Genomic DNA, 16,792 nt, shown 5'->3' with positions numbered 1-16,792 from the left:
GGACCGAAGTTGAATGGTCGTGTTACCGGGGTGGTCGCGTTAGTGAAGTTGAAAATCCGGGGAAAAAATGCATGATTAGGTTTTCCCGCCAAAATGGTTGAACTTTTTCATAAGTTCAAAATTCTGAAAAATTTTCAAAGCCAATAACTTTTTGGGGCTGATGATGTTTCTTCATTTTGAGCAGAAAAAAAAACAAGTGAAAAAAAAATTTGGGCTCGGTACCCAGCATGTCTAACACTGACCGGGCTGAAAGATAAAAAAACAGGGATAAGTTGATTCAAAAAACGTTCGTAAAACGCAGTTTATTAGTTTTCATTTGATAGTAACTACCTGTGTACAAAAGTTTTCATAACGATTCTCATGATAGCCACTGTCATCAAGAGAGAGCTTTGCGCCGTGGTGTTAATTGCCGCGAATGATTACGGCAATTAGGCCCTTTGGTTGGGTTAGAGGGGTGAATTTGGTCTTTTGGACCGCCCAATCCAGTGGTCGTGGTCTGGGTAGCGGGGTGGTCGTGTTACCGGGGCCTTGTAATGGTAATTAGAGAGGAAACCATTCGGAACCGGCGATTCTTGGTCGTCATAGCGGGTTGGTCGCGTTACAGAGGTGGTCCCCGACGACCGGGCTTCCACTGTACTACAAATGCCAGGTTTTCACTAATTTGCGTGCATAATAACTGCCCTTCAACAATGTTGCGTGAAGAACGAACAAGCCTGGGTTTTCAATGACAAAGAAGACAGTGGTGTTTTTCATGAATAGAACGCCAGCAAGTGACAGGGGCGGGACGCGACGTGTTTCCTGCACGGCAAACTGTTTATGTCGGTGACCGCTGGTTACATGGTCGCGGTACACAGCATATCATACATGTATCGACAAGACGTGTTCGTCCGTGTTTTCAAGGAATGGTTTTATGGCGAATAGCTTGTGTAGGCCATGACTAGTTCTATTAAACAGCACTTACTAAGCCGCTTTCTTCTATATTTGGGTTTCTGTTGGTCGCATAGTCCAGAAGATGTCATGTTGTTGATGAGGACTTACATCACGTACCAGTTACTAGGACTAGGCCATGACCACACTAATTTTGGGAATTTTTTTTTCTGTGTTAACTTCCAACAAATGTACATGGACATGTAGATCGAGACTGCATCGAATGGGTTGTGTGTTGCATCGGGATAGCAAATGAATGACATTTTGTGTTGTCTTGAGAAAAACCGGTTGGAAAAGTGAATTAATGATATTCTGTGTTACCTTGACAACAAACCTCTGGAACGTCGAGTTGATAATGTTCTCCGTTACCTTGACAACATTCTTTTGGAACGTTGAATTGATCATATTATGTGTCACCTTGGCAACATAGTTGTGTTAGAGTAAATGGAAAATAGCCTGGTGTGTTACCTTGACAACAAATTAGTGGACCGCAAAATGGATTCTGTGTTGGTACTTTGATGATATCCTTCCCCAAACGATAGGATGTAGCTTCACATTGATACGTAGGTAAGGAATAGTGCAGTAAGATTATTGCCTCATGGATTATTATTGCACGCCCCAGACTAGGAGCACGCTGCCATCCACGTCCAGTTAGAATTAGATCAACATTCATATGTGCCATTATTGGGCTATAATGACCACTGCAATAAGATAAGATAAGTCATTGTGGTCGAAATTACACTATGTTGATCTCATTTGCATGTCAGGATCTACTGAAACCGGAACGAGTTTACAATCCCCGATCACACCCCAAAAAAAGGTCATCGGTTGACTAACGAAGCACCACTGTTCAATGGATTTATAGTTGAATGCGATCAAACTACGTCATTTCCGATCGGGGATTGTAAATTTTAACCCTGAAACCCTGGTACCTAAGTGACAGTCGCTTTGCATTATGGCATTCATAGTAACCATCACAACAACACCGAAGCCATCAATGATTAAGATCTAAACGACTGCTTGTCCCTTTTCGAGGACTATATTTAATGAACAAATTGAAAATTGTACATACGTTATTAAACATTCTCATGAACTTTAGTTAGTTGAATTTAACAAACAATATATCAATCAATCAATCATTAATGAATCAGTAACGTAATTTAAAACCCTGTTGGGGTTATAACAGATATTACATCAAATCTTATAATTAGCACTATGCTATAAATATCTCCATCATATCAAATGTATTTATCAAACTTTGAGGAGTCTAGCAAAAGTATCTAAAGCCAAAAGAAACGAAATTAGTTCGTTTCCCCCCTGAGAAACTTAACTTAAGTTAACTATCTAAGAGTATATGACATGTCTTCGGTACACCTTTAAATTACAATAATGCCTATATAATTATATACCGACGTATACTATTTTTTTTGGTGTTTTCACAGCCATCACAAACATCTCAACCAAGGACAACACCACGCCGTAAGCGCCCTTTGATTACTAGGAAGTTTTCGCAAATCACCCGAAACGCCAACGCGACCGCCTATCCCTGAGAACGAAGTCGAACAACGGGATACGCGTACACGTGGTCGTTTTGGGGGCTTTGCGAATAACCCCTATTATCAATTGCGTGTCCTACTAAACTCCACCTATTTTATATACCCACAGTGTCCGATTTCGCGAGAGGGATTTGGTATCATTTGGATACAAGTTACAAAGCGTCGCGTCCTCGAAACTTTCCACAAATGTACAATTCTTGTCTCTGCTGCATTCGTTGATGCAACCAATCACTGACACGCCCTCTATAGACTTATATGGCAGATATTGCGTCTGAAGTTCTTGGAGCACATAAACGGTCTGGTCTGAAAAAGTAAGCATCATGAGTTAACAACCACTCTACATGTATATCTCGACCAAAATTACACAGTTCATTTTAATCACAATGGCACTGTATTTTATTAAAAAGCCAGTGTTATCAAGAGACATTGAAAATGTGGTCTGACGGATGATAATAACGGATCTCCTTGGCTACAAATAAATCAGATTTTTTACTATCTATACGGTGTCCGAGTATGTTTGCAGTGACACAGATCAGTAACTTGTTCTTAAAACCACTGGTCCTCTCACATTAGAAATCAGCATCTTTATCAAATGTATTAATCGCAAATTCCATGAGTTCAGATAACCATGACTGCCGATTGACCCCAAAACAAATCTTTCAAGCTATTCTACCAGGTACACAAATTAGATAAATGGGAAACAATCCTACCTGGGGCCTCCCCCGTTATAGGGGCCACCGTTGTAGGGGCCTCTGAAAACATAAGGTTACATGTACGTGTACGTTAACATCAACAACGTCGCGTTCAGTTTCATCTAACAGTATTTTACTTGACTGCGAATTTCAAGATCACATGAAGTCCCAACACTCGCGTCCAATCTTGTCCTCATTTCATATAAATGCTTAATTTACTGTGATTGGAGCGACCGAAAGAAGTAAAGATGGCGACTTAAATTAGACCTGCTTCATCACTGAATACGCAATCACAAGAGTCTTTCAAATAATGACGTAATCAGATGCGTCGAAAATATACATTTGAGATGTTTCTCGTCACATGTTAGCGAAGCCAAACAGAAAATAAATGGTTCCCTTTAAGCAATCGTTCTGCGTATCCTTCGACTTTTTTTATCATAGATTAAGTTCATGACCATTACATCTTCAAGAAAACCGCCACCAAACCCTACCTGTTACTCTATAATGCCTGTGCGACCTGCTTCCCTTTAAGTCAGCATTCCAATCAGTAGTTGCATTACAGGAGGCATTTTTGATTCGACAAGTGGTCTCCCCATCGAACTGGATTGCGTAACAGTCGGGAGTCTGGCCACATTCAGCCATACACGCGTCAAGAGTAAAACTCGAACGCATTATCTTTGTATGTGTCGAACAATAGCCAAAGGAGAGCTCGAATTTTGGTGCTACAACGAAATATACCGACGAACAAGTTATCACGGCGTCTGATCAAAGACAATTATTTTATTCGTACGCGATATCCCTCCTGCATAACTAACTTTGGTTGTTGTATTCGCAGTTAATCTGGCAAATGGAAGGGGTGACGGGAGATGATACATGATACGCCGTTACCCCTGCTGCCTGCCCGAACAACTGCACACGTAATCATCACGATTAGTTATGCATTAGTGGAAATCGCGTACTAATAAAATAATTTTGTCTTCAATTGGCTTATTTGAAGGTTTTTAAAGAAATTCTGAATGTTATTCAGTACGATATTTGTTTCTCGGGGTTCTCTAGGTTTACAAATTCCGAAATGTAAACTTGTTGTTTTGCAGACAGCCTTTATATGTAAACTGTAAATTAAAAGTTTCAACTTACCCGAATAATCCCCAGTGCACACAACTGTAAAACATAACAGGCAAATTGAGATAAAGATGAGATGATGTTCTTTGGAAATAAATATAAAAGTAAGATAAATATGGAATAACCTTTCTTTTCAAGATTTAGCATGCGTGTACTTGGAAGCAATGGTTTTGAAGAAAGACGTCATGAGGAAACGTTACTCGACCTGATGTTAAATGAATTTGGATTGATATTCCAAAAATTATTTTTAGGCCAGTCGCTTAATATACTTGTCTCAAATCACCAAGAGATTAAATGTACTTGTGGCCATACTCTAGCTCAGGAGATTTTTTTGATAATTGATATATAATAATGTATTTGTCCAACAATGGCACTCTGACACTCTTGAAGTTGACCTCAAAACGGTTTCACTCGGAGTTAACCCGTAAAGTTTTAGTGTGTTGCAATTTGTAATACGCCTCAATAACTCCTGGTATTTAGGTCAACTCAGAGTTAACTATGAGTTAACACTATAAGATCCAAGATAAAGAAGTGTTAACTTTTGATCTTCTTACGGTAACTCAACGCTTGTCAAGAGTTCTAATCGAATTGTTAACACCTGGGATAAAAGTGTTTACTCCTTGTATGTGACTTACACGTGTCCCTGGTATAGTAGTTGAAACCTCGAATTCCGATGTGGCTGAGGCTTGCGGCAGGGCATTCATTGGCAAAGATAAGGCACTTGTGATCGTTGTACTGAAAGCTTAAGCAGTTGTACCTCGAAGAACAGATGACCTTACACGCCAGCAATGACAAGTTGGAGAAGGTCAGTGTTGGTCTTACACTGCAGTGGGCCAATTTCAAGGTAAATTCACAAACCTTGACTGCAAATAAATGATGAGAATTATTAACTTCAGCTTAGTACTTTGTCAGATTTTTATCGCCTTTTATTTGCGACAAGTGGCTGAAAGTCCCTGTTTGGTCAATATGTCAAAGGGCCTAGGCCCTATATGCAGGAGCTCCTCTTAGATGACCGAGGGGGGGGGGGGAATTCTTCTTTTTTTTACAATGTTGTCTTTCATTGAAAACCAATAAGACACAAAATAAGCCAACTACACAATAGATTTGAAATAAGACTAAGCAAAGGGTCAGACGTAAATTTATTGTCTTTAGCAGGTTAGAAAAAATCTTTGTTTGTAAAGCCTTCGGTTTTAGTTTCTGTTTATGGCATTTGGCATACTCATACTATTGGCCACTCATGCTTACCTTTCTTGGGCGGACAGGATTCTAGAATGAAAAAGAAATAATCGATTAATTGATTAATTGGAGATGGAGACATCAAAAACCTAAAACGTTAAATATTACATGTTAGTAATTCACAAAAAAATGAAATTATGCCTACCACAATATTTGGTCAAAAATGTATTTGTTAGATTAAATATGTATTTGATAGAAGTTATGGAAATTGAATTCTATTGTGACTTCAACAGTCAATAGCCTAGTTTCGACGTACCTGGTTTGACGTATTGGTTGTTAGTCCATGGCTCCGAGGGGGATGTGAGTGTGCTCACCGGGCAGAGCTTGTTGAAGAGATAACAGTGTCTGTTTGCAGTGTGTCTGAAGCCTAAACAGGTGAGACGGCTGTCGCATTCCCGTTTACATGAGTCCAGGGAAATAAGAGTGTATACTGCGAGGTGTTTATCCGCTTTGCAGTAACCGTTTTGCCGTGTGTATTCACAGGGTGGTTCCTCTGAAAGCAAAAAGGACTTGCCCTACTCACCAAGCTTTAACATAAAGTGCCCCCGCCCCCTTCATTGCGCTACCCCATTGGCAAAATGCTAAGTATCAGACATGATTGAGTCTATAATAGGAATGATGTGGGACTCCGAAAAAGTAGAGGAGTTACACCAGGCCCAGACTGAGCCCTTTTTGGCCAAAATCACGTCCCCATCTTCGGCCCTTTGTGCACACAAGCCATTTTTCTTAGTTGTCGGTTCGACAAAAACTCATGCCGACTTACTGGCCTGGAACATCAATCCTAAAGTCTCATCCTTAAAGGATGGATAATACGCACAACCACGGTAGATCGGCATGCAAAAGCTACTTAAAGTCCAGAGTAGCGTTACCAGTTTTGAATTTTAATTTCGAATCTCGAATGAACCTTCTGGTTTTCGTATCATTGTAAGCCGACTCCACACTTGTATTTACCAGTGAGCTTTAATTGACCCTTTTGGTGTAATAGGATATATTTTCCCCGGAGAAAATCTCTCGGTAGCAAAAGAATGTATTGTAAGATCGGAATCTATGGTCGATATGAGTTTTAATTCAATGTAGGCCTACAATCTGCGTGACTCAAATAAAAATTCAGAAAACTCACGTCCTTCCAATTCTGAACAATAGAAATCTGAAGAAGAAGAAAAATGACTTCAGTAAAGACCGTTTCCCTAGAAAGTCTGGCCATCATCCCAACAGCTATCATGAAAAACAGTAGATAGTAAATACAAAAATAGTAAATACATTACAGATCCGTGGCGCCTCCGTCTGAGCAGGTGCTGCGCAGTAGGTTAAATTGCGTATGGCCTTTTCGAGGCCGCGCAGAGGCTCAATGTATAGCTCAGCGGATCGAAGCCTATTTTAATGGGCTACTATATGGGGCTTACCAGTTTTGTAGATCACGACATGTATCTTGGAACCCTTGGTTAGCTGTTCAGGGGGCACAATTCCTCGCGTCAGGTGGCACATAGTTCCTGTGTAACGATAAGTTGGGCTGTTCGGACGCCTGATCGCCTCATTCCGACATGCATCGAAGGAAAGGTGGTCCCAGACAGCTATGTGATATCCGCTGGCCATATAGCCATTTGCCGTGGTGAACTTACAAACTTTGGCTGAAAATTAATTTGGATTGTTTTGATAGAAATACAGTGGAACTTCACTTAGCGAACCCCTCTCTATTAGGGACACTAGTTTTGGTCCCAAAGTGGTAGTTTCCATTCAATTTGACCTCCATAATCAGGACACCTCTCTAATAAGGACAGCGCTTGTCAGTCCCGAGTTTGTCCTTAATAGAGAGGATCTACTGTATCTTAAAGTTGAAACAAAACGTCTCGCTTGAAGGATCAGTAAAAATATCAGTGAAGTATAATGTGCAGGACTTCACATGAGGACAATAAACCTTTATTAGGAGGAAGCGTCTTCTGAATATGATCGAAAAAAACTGCTCTTGAGAAATGAGTGTACGAGGTGAAGGAATCATGTGGATTTGTTTTAAAGTAGAACTATCGATATTTATACACTCGTAATGTCCTCCCCGAGTATATTTGAGAAGAGGAAGAAGAAGAAGTGTTTATTGCGGCATCGTCACCAACATCTTGGACGAAGCATTAACTTTTTGCTGTGAATACTTCGTTTTAGCTTCATTCTAGCAAAAACACAAAACTGCATTTAAAAAGCCTATTGACTAAAAGTTATCTATACTCACCAACTGGACACGATGATGGATCTGAATCCGAAAATTTCAAAATATTTGTCTCGGATAAGTTACAACAATAAAGACAACACACATTTTGTGAATGTTTACTCTTCTCAACACATAGAATTATTAGGTCGTGTATATGAAAGCAAATAAGTAACGATTTCCAAAGGAAAGTTTGTTTATTAAGGGCAAACCATCGCGAATTGGTATGAGACAAACTTTACTTCCAAACTCCTGTCCCTAGTGCCAGGTGCCTGATCGGGCACGAGAAGGCAGTTTGTACATTATATTTATCTAGCTGGCGACTATAACCGACTTGCCGCATTGGAACGAGAATACCCGCGAGCCTCGAACTTAGAAATAAAGGCTTTTGAGCTTCTTTCCATAAAGGTGTTTCGACCAACAAACCATTGAAGGTTTTTCAAAAGCCGAAAACCCTTTATTTCTTAGAGTGTAGGCTCAACATTTGCTATTGAAAATCTCCTTCCTCACTAGTTTCCTTTCATTGATCATAATCACCTTTCTTGGTAAATTGATGGTAAGTCCAGTCGGCCGCCATGTCATTTAGTTCCCCTTTCTCGCAAGTGATATCTTTAAGATAACAATTCGAGTCTTTGTAATGGAAACCAAGGCAAAACCTTGACCTGGAATCAATGAGAAAATATTGCGCTTAATCAAAATGTGTTTTTCACGGTGGGTAAAGGTATCGGTTTGCCTAAGAAAAATACGTGCTTACTTGAGGAGGAAATGACGACACAAAAGAAACAGACGAAAGAGTAGTTCATTTTGAGGGGTATAAGGCCTGCATTTATTCATAACAAACAAGTGAAAACAATATTTTGACTTAGAAATTTTTTTCATCTTTCAGAGTTGAATTTTTTCATAAGTTCAAAATTCTGAAAAATTTTCAAAACCAAAAATCTTTGGGACTGATGATGGGAACACAATCTATCAAATCAAAAAGATTAGAATTAGAAATCGACCACATTGTAGGCAAAAATGAGACAACAACTCTCTTCTCCCAGAACCTACCTCGAGCACTCGACCTTGCATGTAAGGACTAGGATACTATTGATTTGGACGTACGTATGTCCTTGACACCTTGTATGGGCGTGCTCAAACTCACAGACGGAAACTGAAAAAAAAAGACTTATCAGACCTGCTCACTGGTGTGACTTAGCCAGATTCTGGTAATATCAAAACTGCTCAAGTTATTCATAGTATAATAAATACAAGAGATCTTTAGTATTTTTATGATAAAGATGTTATTACAAAACATGTCAAAAATAATATCAAGCAATAGTTGACATACATACAACTTATAGAAAGGATGATGTTGCCAACAATTCGATATCATCAAAAAGGTATTTGAAAAAATTGATGTACAAAAAACAGCAATTTGAAAGTCTACAATATCAACAAACTTATACGATGAAAAGTTAATATGATCCGTTGCTTAGATCAGTAAAAAGAAGAAAAAAACCACAATATACTGATGCTTATTACAACAGTATATTGCTTTTGCTGTGTTATCAGAAGATATTGTTGTTGTCATTACAGTGTTAGCGTGAACACGGGCCCTTTCCCTCACGAGAATTGACACAATACTGCTTACCTTTAAAAAAAAAACAATATTTTTTGAAAGTTATAAAATTTAAAATTAAAAATTAAAAAATTAAAAAATTAAAATTTAGTTTTTTTAAATTTAAATTTTAGTATTTATGGCTTACCTTGTTTAATTGGGCAACTCCTTCCATCTGAAAGGGCAAAGAAGTTCAGTCCAAAATGTAAGATTTGAGAAATGAGGACATGACGTCTATACACACTTCTCGAAATACGAACTTTGTGAAAAGACTTCGTATAACATATCTATTAAAAAGCTAAAAGTATTTTTCAAACAAACATATCTACTAAAATGCTTTATATTTGTCAGCAGCAAGAGAAAAATTACATTCAATCGACAATCATTTCTACGCAACAGGACGAAATTTGTAAGTAAAATTACATGTTGTTGAATACCTATGTTTAGTACTTACGGTACCTTTACTTAATTTTTATAATCGTTTGATAGTTTAGAATTCTTTGTTCTACATCTATACTCAAGGCTCGTAGGACCAGAGCCAAAACAAGCACCCCTTTTGGTGAGCCAATCAGTAATACTTTCAAATTCAACTCATACCTTTTTTGAGATAGTTCTTGAACATGGCATTACCGACATGCTTCCACTGGGTAGTACAGTTTCCACGCTGAATGTAACATATTGCTCCACCCATTGTGTAACCCAGGCAGTCAATGATGTTATTACATTCAGTTTTGCAGGCGTCTTCGCCCAGATCCTGCCTTCGGTCAGTCCCGGGGGCGATGTCACAGTAGCGATGCTGCATAGCTTCATATTCACACTGTCTCCCTGATGAACGAAGAAAATGTCTCGCTAAGAACTGTTTTTAAGACAATTTCAGAAAATGTACGTCATGATTTTCAATATCAGGACACAATGAATAACACAACTGAGCACTTTCTAGCGCCTTCTATTGAATGGTCATGTCAAGAAAATTTGGCCGTTTCACAGTTCAGATATGGCCATCAGTCATTTGGCGCTTGACTGGAAAGCGCCCGGAATGAAATTTGCCTCAATATGCTTGGAGTATTTCATAACATCTATTTCTTCAAGAAAATCGCTTCCTTCAAAAACGCCATGCACGAGACCATAAACTTATAAATATCTATTGCGACCATTATTCAGCAATTATTACAAATGTTAGATGAAAAGCCACTCACCAACTCTCGGGTCAATATAAGCTGAAAAATGAATTTACATTTGACTCAGGATGCCCAATCACAACCTCTTTTAAAGCTGGGGTATTTTCAAAAACATTCTGTGGTATACCAACCAGAAGCCCCAAATTCTGCTTCTCCGCAACAGACCTTAGGAAAGAACCATTTACGAAAAAGTATCATTTGGTATGATTCCATTTTGCTTGAGCAAACTTGTGAATTGTTGGTGTCCACAAGGCAGGTTGGGCAGCTAAGTAGATTACCAGCAGTAGCTTCCGTGTTAAAATTGGCCTTTTATGGATGATCCTATCCATATACCCTACCTCCTTATTTCTATCACTATGCACTGTAAATCAGACCTCACTTCATCAAGAAGCTGTGGTGCAGCCAATGAACATGTAACAAACTTTATTGACTGAAATAATGCACCATTTCAGAAGTATGTTTCACAGCGAAGAGACTCTTTCAAACCTTGCCAAAACTTACGGGTTTTGATGTACTGGGCGTACAACCAAGGCGTTGTCTTTTCAGTGAGTTGCGCATCAGTGCATATCATGTGCTTGATCTCACATTTCCTGTGTCTCGCACTGTATTCGAATACTGCACAGTCGATCATGTCAGTGCAAATCGATTTACACGTAGCGAGCGAGATATCATTCTGTGTTACTTTAGTAGGATGTTTAGAGCAGCGTCCGTTCACTTTCCTGAAGTTGCTGACTTTGTCTTAAAAAAACCCCAAAATTATAGAACTTTAATTATTTTTAATGAAATTATTTCCAAATTTTGTCTTAAATTCAGAATATCTGAAGATACGGATATTGACTTAAACTAAAATTGATTGATTTTGTAAAATAAAAAGATTGAGAATTTCTCTATCAGAAACATGTATCTGACCAGTTGCACTGAATCGATGTTTAATTCTTAATTCAAAGTATGTATAGTACATATTGAGACAGCACACACAGGTTTTTTGAGAGGAAATGCATAGATGATGGGCTAAGCATGACCCAACTAGCTGCGACAAGAAAAATATGTGAAAATAACCCTTTTGATGAAGTGTCATGATTATATAACTTCGTTGAGCTACTGATGAATCACTTAACTATCATACCTTGAGATATAGTCCCAGGCCCTGTAAAAAAAGTGAAACCAATACATATATACAAATATACATGTATAAAAAGATTGGAAATTTTCAAATTTCAAACAAACATGGCCTTGGTGAAGAAAAGCCAACAAAATGAAGAAACAACATCAGTCCCAAAAAATGATTGGCTTTGAAATTTTTTTAGAATTTTGAACTTATAAAAAAATTCAACTCTGAGGGATGAAAAAATTTCTGAGTCCAAATATTTTTTTCACTTGTTTTTTTCTGCTCAAAATGAAGAAACAACATCAGCCCCCAAAACATGTTGGCTTTGAAAATATTTCAGAATTTTGAACTTATGAAAAAGTTCAACAATTTTGGTGGGGAAATTTAATCATGCATTTTGTCCCCGGATTTTGAACATCACTTACGCGACCATTCAATCTCGATCCCATAAGTGGTCGTGTTACCGGGGTTCCACTGTATATGTAAGTGCATTCAAGGAATTTAAAAAACTTGTGGCTCTTTACATCACCCGTGAATGTAACCCGATATCTCATCAAGACCAAATCCTCAACATTTTAAATACCACGAAGGCAAAAAATAAGATGATTTAATCACTTACCATCTTTGACATACCATTTATACCTCTTCTGGTTTCGACTGCTCAATACAGCACTTGTGCAGTTGACTTTCCTCATGTAGCATATTTTGTAGACCGTCAAAAAGCCAAGACAGAGTGTCCTCTTTGCACATTCAGTCTTACACGTTTCCAACGTCATAGATGCAAAATGCCTTAGTGCGTTAAGGCAGTTTCCGAACTCTTTCGCAACAAGGAATTTCAGTGGCGAGTCTGAAATAATTTATTCAAGTTGACGATTTTGAAGAAAAAAAACACTTAATGTCACCTTCAGTAAACAGTATTTGACATCTCTACTCATAACCAACATGGGTATGAAAAATCTGTGAATGTCTACACAAGCCAAAATATGTGGATTTTTTTAATCTTGGACCTGGTAAATGTCAATTGAAATTGGAACTTCAAGAATGATAACTTTGATGATAAATACCTTGTGGGCAGTTTGGACCTGGAATTATGAGCAATATCAGGGTGTTACATAGACCTCCACTAGAAATAGCGACTGTGCGTAGATCATGTGTCATTCACTCCATCAGCGCCAGATAAAGAGGTTCTCTTATATAGTGCATAAGGTAATACATGTACATTCTTCCACTATCAGACGGCTACCTGAATGATTTATCACTTGCTAGAATCTACTGTTGGCCTAGCTTTAAGACCTATTTTAGAATACCTTCTTACTAGAAACTCCTTCAAATATTCAGTGCTTAAAGGGTTGCTGCGTATAAACCATTGTTTTGAATTTGGAAACCACCCTCAGTTGGAAAAGCTTTTTTTAAGAGTTCTAGTTATTTACGAATGGTTGTAATTGTAAAGCTTTGAGTATGGGGTTAGTTACCTGGCTCCTTGGTGAATTGATGGTAGCTCACATCCGTGGTGTTGTGAATCTCTGCAGTCTCGCATACTGCATCTTGAAAGTAACAATATTTGTTGTTGATGTGGTTGTTGTTGATGTTGAAGATAAACCCCTTGCAAGTCCGAGATTGGGAACACTCCACCATACAGGTCCATACAGAGTCGACAACCATTTTTGTAGATGGACTGAAATGACCTTGGCAATAAGCTCCAGTGTAGTGTTTGAAATTACATATGTTGGCTGAAAAGATAAGTTGATATGCTACAGTGATTTCGTTGGTAGACCTATTCCAGTGCATCTTTGTATATTCTACAAAATAAATAGCTCAAAACAGAAAGATGGTATGGAAAGTGAAACATCACAATTAAACTTACTTCTATTGGTGCTAAGATGTGCAGCAAGATTGCCATACTTGTTTTATCAACAGGGTGGCATATTAAATGAAATGAATTAACAATAAGGCTTTAGGTAAAATCATGCTTACCTGGCTTCTGCTCCAAGCATGGTTCTGTAAAGAAAAAGAGATGGGTCTGAGACACAATGTTTCAGTGAGCCAAAACCTTCAAATGAAGACCGAAGACGTTATTATTGGAAAGAGGTAAAAATAGCATGCATATTATATTCGTTATTAAATTTTTTTTTCACCCTCCCCCCTCCCAGACTAGGCTATATAGATCTTGTTTGGCAAATACATGTACAATATTCTCCTGTATTTTGCTTTCAGCCAATTCTGACTTCACAATGCTGGCACACATCAGTAATTAATGTTGGAGAAATTCGGGGACTTACGAGAGTTGGTTTTGACGTAATACCTCATCATTGGGTCATCTTTTTTGGTTAATGATGCGACAGGTGTGACCACTTTGAGGTGAAAGCAGATTCTATTGTTGTAGTGGATGGCCACACAGTCCGTATTCATGTCGCAGTTTGTCTTGCAGGCCTCTATACTGACATCGGTCAATGTTTTGATATTGCCGGTCATTGAATAGCCGATGGTTTCATTATAACTGCAAACCCTAGCTGTAAAAAATGAAAATGTTTGCATTTGTATTAAAGGCCGACACTGTTCATGTATAGTGTTCATGTTCATGTTCATGTCAAGTAAATAGAAATAAACATTACAACTGTACAGTAACAAGACAATGGTTAGCATTATGAAAATTTACCTATAGAGTAATCAGGATCGGTGTACGGAACAGCAATGTTGAGATTTATATTCAATGTGTATTAAACATACCTAAATTAAAGGAAAATCTAAAATTCTGTTTCAAATTTGAATCTTGAATGAATTCTGTCGGCCTTTGACATGCAAAAGTTGGTTATTATATTTGAAATTATCCTTGCGTCAGCTTCATAACATCCCTCGCTTGTAAGGGTGCCAAAGTCTATATCAGATATGACACTGGATATGTATATCATTGATGAAACCTTTCAGCGATTACTATTATAATTAGGAAATTTTACTTATTTATCAAATTTTACTTATTTATCAAATAACTAAAGAAAACAACTTACAAATAGGCAGTTGCAATTCGCCTGAAAATGAAACAAAATAATCATGAATACCTTTATTGTGAATAAAAATGATGTATTAAGGTCAAGGCGCTCACAATTGGGTCACTAGGTCAAGATGTTCCAGAGTCAACATCATACTACTCGGTACCACTGTCCAAGTTGCCCACACTTCTGAGAAGAGTACGAAGCACACACGCAGCACAAGTAGTAGGCTAACATGCCGAACCCATCAGCTTTAGGGACTGATTCTGTAACTTTTAAATGGTCTCTGAACTGCTTAAAAAGAAATCTATTATCTAATCGTGTGCAATGCGGCCATTTCCATTTGCAGAGTCAAGAAAAATATTGGTGTCGGCAAATTTGGCGTCCGCACCATAAAACTATCTAAAGCAAGGTGCACAAGACGGGTATCCTAAGTTGAAACGACAGTCAGAGCCACATAAAATTGATTTCGAGGAGACACTTAACATCGTTTCTTCTTCCGACAATCATTTTACTAATTATCGATGCTGATTCATAACATTTCAGCTCTCAATTTAATCGCTCATTTGCAATGGTCCTACTTTGATTCCACTTTACTTACGGTTCTTAAAGTACATGCTGTAAAGCCATGGTCTGTCTGCATATCGCAAGGTATCCGTCGTGCACAGTTTGTACTGGGGTCTACAATACTGTGAAACCGCGTTGTATTTGAACCCCTTACAGCGGAGACTGGCTTGACATTGGACCATGCAAGCCTCAAGGGGCACGGAGCCCCATCTTTCATATCCATTCGTCGAGGATCCGATATCGGTATTGCTGGGACATTCGCCGTTGTGTTTCGTGAATCCGCCCTTCATGTCTAAAATGAAAACAAAATTAAGTATTTATTCATGAAAATCCTTGGAAATGAAGTTAGAATGTCAAAAGTTTGAGGCCAGTCCGTTATTGGACAGTAGGCATACATTTATTATTCATAAGAGAACTGTGCTAAACTACTCTTAGGATATCGTGAACTTTGTAGCAACTTATATGTCTTTCTTCATATTAATAATTACATGACGAGTCAGGCAGATAAGGAAATGAATATCCTATGAATTTTAATTGCCGGACTGATTTTCATGAATGAATTTTCTTTTTACTACAAAGTCTAAATGCTTCACCCATGTGTCAAGGAGATATTATCTTGGCCTTATAACTTACACACAGATGTGCTTCCGAGATCTGAAACAAGTAATAGACCCAGGATAAGATATACATTAATGCCTAGTAATCATTCTAGGCGTCCCTAATATTTGCTGGCAAACTTGGACGTATAAACAAGGAATTCGCATTTAACAAACAAATGATTATTATGTTATCATAAGTGAAGATTGTGATAAATAACAAATTAAAATTGCTTGCTAAAAAGTTACATCGCTACTCAAAAAATAGTCGAACAACAGAGCTGATGATGGTCTCACAAATATACACCGTTACAAGATCCCTCCCTGTAAAATTCTTCGTTAGAAGTAGTCCATATTAGCGAGAAAAAATCAATCGAATATAATTTTTTTAGTAGTTCGCCATCCAAGGTCTTCCGACACTGTCCAAACATGTGCATAAAAAGTCGACTATATGTACAATTTATACATGTACGTATATCATTGTTATATAGATGATCTAAATTGATAGTATTTAATGATACATATACTTACTCGTCCTAGTATACATTTTATAAAGAGGGTTCCCGATTTCTTTCAGCTCATTTTTCAGACAAGCTCGCTTTTTGAGATAGCAATAACCGCCCTTGAGTTTGAAGGTCGCGCAGTCTCGCCTCATGGCGCAATTGGTTATGCAAGCCTCATAGTACATGTGGCGGATGGTGTAGATAGTGTATTCGTGACAGTCCCCAAAGTGCTGAGTGAAACTGAAAAGTTGCGCTGGAATGGAAAATGAACTTAGATGTCTTGCCGTCCAAGGTTACGAGCGCTGGAATGGAAAATGAACTTAGATGTCCAAGGTTACGACCGATATCTCTCCGGGTTTGTTGTTCGGAGTGTTTCTTCTCCTGAACTGATTGCCTGACAAGGCTGTGGAGACCAGTCTCCTCCATGAAGTAATACTTTAACCAAATTGCTGGATGTCAGAATCACAACTATCAAATATTGATCGGTTATCTGCCCGTCAAATCAGGAAGAGAACTGTTGCTT

General features: G+C 38.2%; 2 long non-coding RNA genes across 2 annotated transcripts; both read right to left on the bottom strand.

The window, feature by feature from the left end:
• Window positions 1-13,285: 13,285 nt before the first annotated feature.
• On the bottom strand, window positions 13,286-14,011 carry LOC135493678 (uncharacterized). Its single transcript, XR_010448271.1, has 3 exons — window positions 13,896-14,011; window positions 13,591-13,614; window positions 13,286-13,346 (listed from the first exon to the last, which is right to left on the bottom strand). It is a non-coding gene; the product is annotated as an uncharacterized LOC135493678 (long non-coding RNA).
• Window positions 14,012-15,403: 1,392 nt separating this feature from the next.
• Window positions 15,404-16,361, bottom strand: LOC135493808 (uncharacterized). The gene is made up of 3 exons (XR_010448296.1): window positions 16,298-16,361; window positions 15,804-15,824; window positions 15,404-15,462 (listed from the first exon to the last, which is right to left on the bottom strand). It is a non-coding gene; the product is annotated as an uncharacterized LOC135493808 (long non-coding RNA).
• Between the last annotated feature and the right edge of the window lie 431 nt (window positions 16,362-16,792).

The sequence above is a fragment of the Lineus longissimus genome, chromosome 9 (assembly GCF_910592395.1).
Source record: "Lineus longissimus chromosome 9, tnLinLong1.2, whole genome shotgun sequence".
Taxonomy (NCBI): Eukaryota; Metazoa; Nemertea; class Pilidiophora; order Heteronemertea; family Lineidae; genus Lineus; species Lineus longissimus.
This window is presented reverse-complemented; position numbering and strand designations above follow the sequence as displayed.